At 41.5% G+C, this 9,144-nt stretch overlaps 1 pseudogene; it reads right to left on the reverse strand.

Moving 5' to 3' along the window:
- Window positions 1-8,688, reverse strand: part of LOC116907278 — a 12,811-nt pseudogene extending 4,123 nt beyond the window's left edge.
- Window positions 8,689-9,144: the final 456 nt, after the last annotated feature.

The raw sequence follows: 9,144 nt of genomic DNA on the forward strand, positions 1-9,144 counted from the left end.
AATAAGGGAAGAACACCCACACATACATGGAAGTTGAACAATGCTCTACTCAATGATAACCTGGTCAAGGAAGAAATAAAGGAAGAAATTAAAGACTTCTTAGAATTTAATGAAAAGGAAGGTACAACATACCCAAACTTATGGGACACAATGAAAGCTGTGCTAAGAGGAAAACGCATAGCTCTGAGTACCTGCAGAAAGAAACAGGAGAGAGCATATGTCAGAAACTTAACAGCACGCCTAAAAGCTCTAGGACAAAAAGAAGCAAATACACCAAGGAGGAGTAGAAGGCAGGAAATAATCAAACTCAGAGCTGAAATCAACCAAGTAGAAACAAAAAGGACCATAGAAAGAATCAGCAGAACCAAAAGTTGGTTCTTTGAGAAACTCAACAAGATAGATAAACCCTTAGCAAGACTAATGAGAGGACACAGAGAGTGTGTCCAAATTAACAAAATCAGAAAGGAAAAGGGAGACATAACTACAGAATCAGAGGAAATTCAAAAAATCATCAGATCCTACTACAAAAGCCTATATTCAACAAAATTTGAAAATGTGCAGGAAATGGACAATTGCCTAGACAGATACCAGGTACCGAAGTTAAATCAGGAACAGATGAACCATTTAAACAACCCCATAACTCCTAACAAAATAGAAGCAGTCATTAAAGGTCTCCCACCCAAAAAGAGCCCAGGTCCAGACGGGTTTAGTGCAGAATTCTATCAGAACTTCATAGAAGACCTCATAGCAATACTATCCAAACTATTCCACAAAATTGAAACAGATGGAGCACTACCGAATTCCTTCTATGAAGCCACAATTACTCTTATACCTAAACGACACAAAGACCCAACAAAGAAAGAGAACTTCAGACCAATTTCCCTTATGAATATCGACGCAAATATTCAATAAAATTCTGGCAAACCGAATCCAAGAACACATCAAAAGAATCATCCATCATGATCAAGTAGGTTTCATCCCAAGGCATGCAGGGATGGTTTAATATATGGAAAACCATCAATGTAGTCCATTATATAAACAAACTGAAAGAACAAAACTGCATGATCATTTCATTAGATGCTGAGAAAGCATTTGACAAAATTCAACACCCCTTCATGATAAAAGTCCTGGAAAGTATAGGAAACAAGGCCCATACCTAAACATAGTAAAAGCCATATACAGCAATCCAGTTGCTAACAATTAAACTAAATGGAGAGAAAGTAGAACAAATCCCACTAAAATCAGGGACTAGACAAGGCTGCCCACTCTCTCCCTACTTATTCAATATAGTTCTTGAAGTTCTAGCCAGAGCAATCAGAAAACAAAAGGAGGTCAAGGGGATACAGATTGGAAAAGAAGAAGTCAAAATATCACTATTTGCAGATGATATGATAGTATATTTAAGTGATCGCAAAAGTTCCACCAGAGAACTACTAAAGCTGATAAACAACTTCAGCAAAGTGGCTGTGTATAAAATTAACTCAAATAAATCAGTAGCCTTCCTCTACACAAAAGAGAAACAAGCCGAGAAAGAAATTAGGGAAACGACACCCTTCATAATAGTCCCAAATAATATAAAATACCTTGGTGTGACTTTAACCAAGCAAGTAAAAGATATGTACAATAAGAACTTCAAGCCTCTGAAGAAAGAAATTGAAGAAGACCTCAGAAAGATCTCCCATGCTCATGGGTTGGCAGGATTAATATAGTAAAAATGGCCATTTTACCAAAAGCCATCTACAGTTTCAATGCAATCCTCATCAATATACCAATCCAATCCTTCAAAGAGTTAGACAGAACAATTTGCAAATTCATCTGGAATAACAAAAAACCCAGGATAGCTAAAACTATCCTCAACAATAAAAGGACTTCTGGGGGAATCATTATCCCTGAACTCAAGCAGTATTACAGAGCAATAGTGATAAAAACTACATGGTATTGGTACAGAGACAGACAGATAGACCAGTGGAATAGAATTGAAGACCCAGAAAAGAACCCACACACCTATGGTCACTTGATTTTTGACAAAGGAGCCAAAACAATCCAATGGAAAAAAGATAGCCTTTTCAGCAAATGGTGCTGGCTCAACTGGAGGTCAACATGTAAAAGAATGCAGATCGATCCATGCTTTCACCCCGTACAAAGCTTAAGTCCAAGTGGATCAAGGACCTCCACATCAAACCAGATACACTCAAACTAATAGAAGAAAATGTGGGGAAGCATCTTGAACACATGGGCACTGGAGAAAATTTCCTGAACAAAACACCAATGTTTATGCTCTAAGATCAAGAATTGACAAATTGGATCGCATAAAACTGCAAAACTTCTGTAAGGCAAAGGACACTGTTTTTAGGACAAAACAGCAACCAACAAATTGGGAAAAGATCCTTACCAATACTACAACAGATAGAGGCCTTATATCCGAAATATACAAAGAACTTACGAAGTTAGACTGCAGGGAGACAAATAAGCCTATTAAAAAATGGGGTTCAGAGCTAAACAAAGAATTCACAGCTGGGGAATGCCGAATGGCTGAGAAACACCTAAAGAAATGTTCAACATCTTTAGTCATAAGGGAAATGCAATCAAAACAATCCTGAGATACCATCTCACACAAGTCACAATGTCAAAGATCAAAAACTCAGGTGACAGCAAATGCTGGCGAGGATGTGGAGAAAGAGGAACACTCCTCCATTGTTGGTGGGATTGCAGACTGGTACAACCATTCTGGAAATCGGTCTGGAGGTTCCTCAGAAAATTGCACATTGAACTACCTGGGGACCCAGCTATACCTCTCCTGGGCATAGACCCAAAAGATGCCCAAACATATAACAAAGACACATGCTCCACTTTGTTCATAGCAGTCTTGCTTATGAAAGTCAGAAGTTGGAAAGAACCCAGATGCCCTTCAACAGAGGAATGGATACAGAAAATGTGGTACATCTACACAATGGAATATTACTCAGCTATCAAAAACAATGACTTTATGATATTCATAGTTAAATGGATGGAACTGGAAAATATCATCCTGAGTGAGGTAACCCAATCACAGAAAAACACACATGGTATGCACTCATTGATAAGTGGCTATTAGCCCAAGTGCTTGAATTACCCTAGATGCACAGAACACATGAAACTCAGGAAGGATGACCAAAATGCGAATGCTTCACTCCTTCTCTAAAATGGGAACAAGAATACCCTTGGCAGGGAATAGGTGTAACGTCCACCTCGACCAGCAAGGAAGACGCAACACTGCTGGATTCTTCTCAACAGCCTTTATTGCAGGAACACCTCATTGTTGATACGGGGGACCCCAAGGAACAAAGGCACTCGCCTTATGTACAAAACAAGCTGTGGCTGTAAACTTGTCCTCTAGGGATTGGTGGAGCATGAAGTACCTTATTAGCATGAATATCACCCTGGCCTTGTAGATGTTGGAGGTATGCCAACACATGTGCTGTAATGGTTGTATACCACAAACGACCACTAGATTTCAGCGCCATCTTTATCTATATGTGCCACTCCCTACAACTCCTTTTTTTGTATTATAAAATTGAAACCATTAGATGGAGGTAGTGGTCTGAGAGAGATCAGACATGCCTCACAGAGTGCCCAGCTCGGCCATGGCGAGCCACTCTTGCAGTTAGGACTGCACCCCAATGGCAATAAATGAACTTACGTTATAACACACCGTTCTGGGCTATACGTGTGTGTTTATTTGGGGGAGAAACTGGGCAGAGGGGCATTTGACCAGCCCGTATGTTCAAAACGGGGTGTAGCCACCTCTGTCTATGACTGGTCTAGATCAGGGTGTCACGTCAATATTGTCATTGTTCCTGTTTTAGGTCGTTCCTCTCCGCAGCTTGGCCTTTCCCATCGCTGGGTCACCCTATCGCCACCAGGCCCCTGCCTTAGGTTGGTCCGAGCCCGAGGAAAGTTGCCTGTCTCTGGATATAATGACTTCACATGACAGTGACAAAATGCGATCTAGGGCAAACTCTTAATTTTTCAAAGAGGCCAGCCATATGTTGGGAGAAGCACCACTTTTAATGGCGACCATAGCCTGGTAAACAATCACTTTGTGTCTGGCACGCTCTTGTTGTAAACGGCAAAAGAGCCATAGACATACTCCACATCCCAAGAGGACAATGGCCCCCCAGGCAAACATGCCAGCCCATTCTTTGAAAAAGGAGAAAGCATTGGTAATCCATGAGGTGAAATCTCCAAACGCGATAGGTTCCAATCTAGTGTTGTTAAGGACAGCAATCTGCATCAGCAATTGTCTCGATAATTGCTCTGCTTTCATGGACCAGTTTCCTTTCAGATAATTTGAGATTTCTTTTCTCTGTTGAGAATACTGAGAAAAATTAGCTTGCAAAGGAGTAATACATGGAAAACTACAATTATGTATCATAATTAAAGTTGTAATGTTCAACTCAGCAGAATTATTGACTGATGTGTCTCCACTGCCTGAAGAGACTCCTTGGATAACTAGACTCAAAGCAGCCAGGATGGCCCCAGTGCTCATTGCACTCACTCATAGGATCTAACCAATTAGCTAATGTGGTCCTTCGCAGCCATATACAAGGCTGGGAAGAATTTTTAAAAGTGAAACATAATGTATGCAACACAGAAAGATTAGTGGCAGTATACCGTTGGGGCGATTCTCCATTTGGCACTATTCAGGGAACACCACGCAAACAGGAGGTGGAGAAAAAGGTTGGCAAAACAGTCGAATTGCTATGAACTGGCATAAGTACTGGCCAGGATTTGGCAATAGCCCACAGCGTAAGTGAATCAACCTGGATTACCATTCCCAGTAGTAATAGTAGGGTTCGTAGTCTCATCTTCAGGAATAGCAAGAGGCAGTTTGTGAGTCAAACGTTCAGGCACCCAGATTGGATTGTCTTGATTCTGTGGAAAAACACAAACAGCTCCACTAGATCTCGAAATTACAGGATCTGGGCCACACCATTCACCAGTTAAGATATCCTTCCACTTTACGTCTACATTAGTCATAGGTGTCGTAGCAGCATGGCGATCCACAGCAGAGCGGCCATGCGCATCCAAAATTAAGAAATTTAGAGTAAAAAGAGCTAAAGAAAGTTGTTCTTTTGGCATTCGGCCACTGGCAATTCCCTCTTTTTGTTTTTGTATAAGCTCTTTTAAGGTACGATGTGCTCTTTCCACAATTACTTGACCCTGGGGATTGTATGGCAATCCTGTAGTATGTTTGACCTGCATTGTTTGGCAAAATGTCTGAAAGGACTTTGCAATGTAGGCAGGTCCGTTGTCTGTCTTGAGACTATCAGGCTTTCCCCAGGCTGCCCACACCTCCAAGCAATGACTAATGGCATTACAAGCCTTTTCACCAGTCATCAGAGTGGCATGTATAATACCGGAACAGGTATCAACAGAAACATGAGTGTATTTTAAATTTCCAAATTGAGATATGTGTGTGACATCCATCTGCCAAATCTTTAGTGGAATCAGACCACAAGGGTTAATTCCCACCTGAGGAGAGTGGTGAAATTAAACACAATTTTGGCAACTTAGCACCAAATCACGAGCTGCAGCTCTAGAGATTTTAAATTTTGCTGAAGAGTGAAAGCAGGAACATGAAACTTTTGATGAAATTCTCTAGCAAGATCAACCGGAGCTGCATGAAAAATAAATTCTCTACAAGTACTAGCATCCACCAGGGCGTTATTGCTGGCCATGGGACCAGGCAAATTAGTATGGGCTCAAATATGTTGTATGAAAAATTTATTTTTTCTGGCCCAAATCAATTTTTGTAATTCTAAAAGAATTTGACATACAGTACTAGTCGACCTAATTGGCCCTGCAATTTCAAGTGAGCGCACAGCATTAACTACATAAGCAGAATCAGAAATTAAATTAAAGGAATCATGAAATCTTTTAAAAACTTCCAATACAATTTTACATTCTGTAATTTGGGGGGTGCCTGGACTGTATTGAATTAATACTGGTTCTTGAGAATCAACCATATAGGCACCTACACCTGTTTTGGAGCCATCTGTATAAATATCTAACGCTCCAGACAAAGGCTCTGAGGCAATGACCTTAGGAAAAATCACTGGATGTTCAGTAAAAAATTGTAACAAAGGATCCTTAGGATAATGATTGTCAAACTCTCCATCAAAACTGCAGCGTAATATGGCCCAATCATCTATCAAGGCGCACAATGTTTCTATCTGAGCTGTAGTATATGGTATAATAATTTTCTTGGGTACAATACCAAAATGCTGAATGCAAGATTTAACACCTAACATAGCAAGCTGTGCAACAGCACAAGGGTAATATTCAAGGGTCTTATTAGGATAAATATGAGGATAAATCCAAAGAAGTGGTCCTTGCTGCCATAGCACTCCTGTAGGCTGACGAAAGGTTCTCAGTATACACAAAAGGAGCTCTTCCTTTTCCTTGTACCTTCTTAGCATTTCCTTTTCCAGTCTTTCTTCTGCTTTCCTTAAGGATAATCGTGCTTCCTTGGTTAAAGCACGGGGTGAAGTAAGCTGAGAATCCCCTCTCAGGATCTCATAGAGTGGTTGTAACTCTACATTGGGCATTTTAATATAGGGTCGAATCCAATTTATGCTTCCTAGTAATTTCTGAAAGTCATTTAATGTTTTTAAATGATCTTTTTGTCAAGTGGCTGACAAAAGAATTGTAACCAGTTCACCTGGGACTTTCAGGACCTCAGTAGCAGCCCTTTATCAAAACTGTCTCAGTGGGCTAAAGGCCCATGGAAAAGAAAACATTAATCTTGACCTTGGCCACAGCCTCTAATTGGAGTAAGCTGAAGAGCCAGTGTCAAGACTTTTTCCTCTTATCTTCTTAGAGTAAAGCCTGTTCTATCTGGAAAAACAAAGTTACTCACAGTCTGTTGTAGACTTTTTTTGAAACTACTTCAGGGGCTCCCCTGTCCCCAAACCTGGGGCATTTTGACCATAGAGGCAGAAACTGGCTGCTGAGGGGATAGGATCAAAGACACTCTCCATGTAACTTAATGTTGGAGATCAACTCCTCTCTTGGAATAAGGCCAGCAGATAAGGCAGTTCTATAAGGCTCCCTTATAGAACTTCTTTTAATGAACGCTCTCCTTCTGTGAGCAAAAGTTGAAGGTCTGAAAAAAAAAAGTTGAAGGTCTGGCCACTAAAGGAAAAAATTCCTTTCTTGTTCTTGTTTTCCTTAGAGTCCTCCCCCGCCTCACTCTCAGCCTTTTCAGATCATTCCTCCTGTAGCATTTCTAACAGTCTGTCCCTTTAAGGTTCCTTGCTCCCAAGCAAAATTTAAATCCTTCCCCAGCTTATCTCAGCTGTCCACCATGAGATTCTCAGAGACAGCGAACCAAGGGGCAATGGCATCGCATTCACTAAGAAATCTCTCTATAGTGCTTCTTTTTTCCTAAGCCTTTTTCTTTCAAACAACTTTTGAAGAGCCAGAAAATTTGGGTGAGACTGAGAAGTCCCCATGCTCACTGCAGCAGCTCCGCAGCTAGTTTCGCTCCCCCCTACTGTGTGGGCTGTGAGAACAAGCACAGATAAAACACTATGTTTCAAAAAATAATGTTGGCTATCAACCAACACACCGCCACTAGAGCGGGGTTCATAAAATTAAATTACCTACTCACTACACTTGCTCCATACCCGGAGGCCTTATCTGAGGAAATTTTATTTACGAGCGGTTTCTTCCTCAAGGTCTGCCAAGTCATTTTCACTAAGCTCTGAGTCACTAGACATTCCCAAGGTCAATGCCTTTAAAGAGGGATATATTTTCTTTGTCTCTAGGTCTGGACTATCACTCTTGTCTTTCTATCCTCTCCTTGGTTTTTTCTGTCTTTTCTTTTACTCCCTTTCCTCCCTTTCTTTTCTTTCCTTCCTTCAAAACTTTCTCTCCCTCTGACATACTTTCTTGTTGCTCTACAAGGATTTTCTGACCTGTCCTAACAGCTTCCTCACATCATTTATCTTCTAAGCAGGCACGGACCATTTGCCAAAGCGGCTTTGTCCCTGGTTTAAGCTTGCCCTCTGTTGTTTCCCTATCCAGATCTTTTCCTAACTCGTCCCATGCTCTTAAAGTGAGACTCTGACACTATAAACCACGGAGCACAACAGTTACACTCATCAAGAAAACTCAACAGGATTTTCTTTTCGATTTTAAGCTTACGCTGACCAAGAAGCTCTTGAAGAGCTGACAGGAGCGGGGTGGAGTGTGAGTTTCCCATGCTTTACGAGCTTATTTACAATTGATTTACGAGCAGGGCGAGCTGGTGTGTTTATTTACACACGATCTTGTAGTTCATCATTAGTGGGCTCTTCCCAGCAAATGCACTCATGCCCGGGACAGTAGCAATTCAAAAGAAAAACAAATCCACCACACAAAGAAGAAACAAAATTACAAATCCTAGACCACAGACTTTTTAACCTCTAAACCAAGGCTCTCATCGTCTCTGCTTACTCCAGAGAACCTTATTGTCCCTATTAGGGAACTTTATATTCCCTTATCCAGGAGCTTTACCGTCCCTTATCCAGGAGCTGTATCGTCCCTTATCCGGGAGCTTTATTGTCCCTTATCCGGGAGCCTTATTGTCCCTTATCTGGGAGCCTTATTGTCCCCTATCCAGGAGCCTTATTGTCCCATCTGGGAACTTACTGACGTCGCCATCCTGAGACTGAAGAGTTCTGAATCACATGAGAATTTTCTCGGGTGCCCGTACATGGTCACCAGTTGTAACACCCACCTCGACCAGCAAGGAAGACGCAACACCGTTGGATTCTTCTCAACAGCCTTTATTTCAGGAACACCTCATTGTTGATACGGGGGACCCCGAGCAACAAAGGCACTCGCCTTATATACAAAACAGACTATGGCTGTATATTTGTCCTCTAGGGATTGGTGGAGCATGAAATACCTTATTAGCAGGAATATCACCCTGGCCTTGTAGATGCCGGAGGTATGCCAACACATGCACTGTACGGTTGTTTACCACAAACAACCACCGGATGTCAGCGCCATCTTTTTATCTATATGTGCCGCTCCCTACAAATAGGGAGGCAAAGTTTAGAACAGAGGCAGAAGGAACACCCATTCAGAGCCTGCCCCACATGTGGCCCATACATA

The sequence above is a fragment of the Rattus rattus genome, chromosome 8 (assembly GCF_011064425.1).
Source record: "Rattus rattus isolate New Zealand chromosome 8, Rrattus_CSIRO_v1, whole genome shotgun sequence".
Classification (NCBI taxonomy): domain Eukaryota; kingdom Metazoa; phylum Chordata; class Mammalia; order Rodentia; family Muridae; genus Rattus; species Rattus rattus.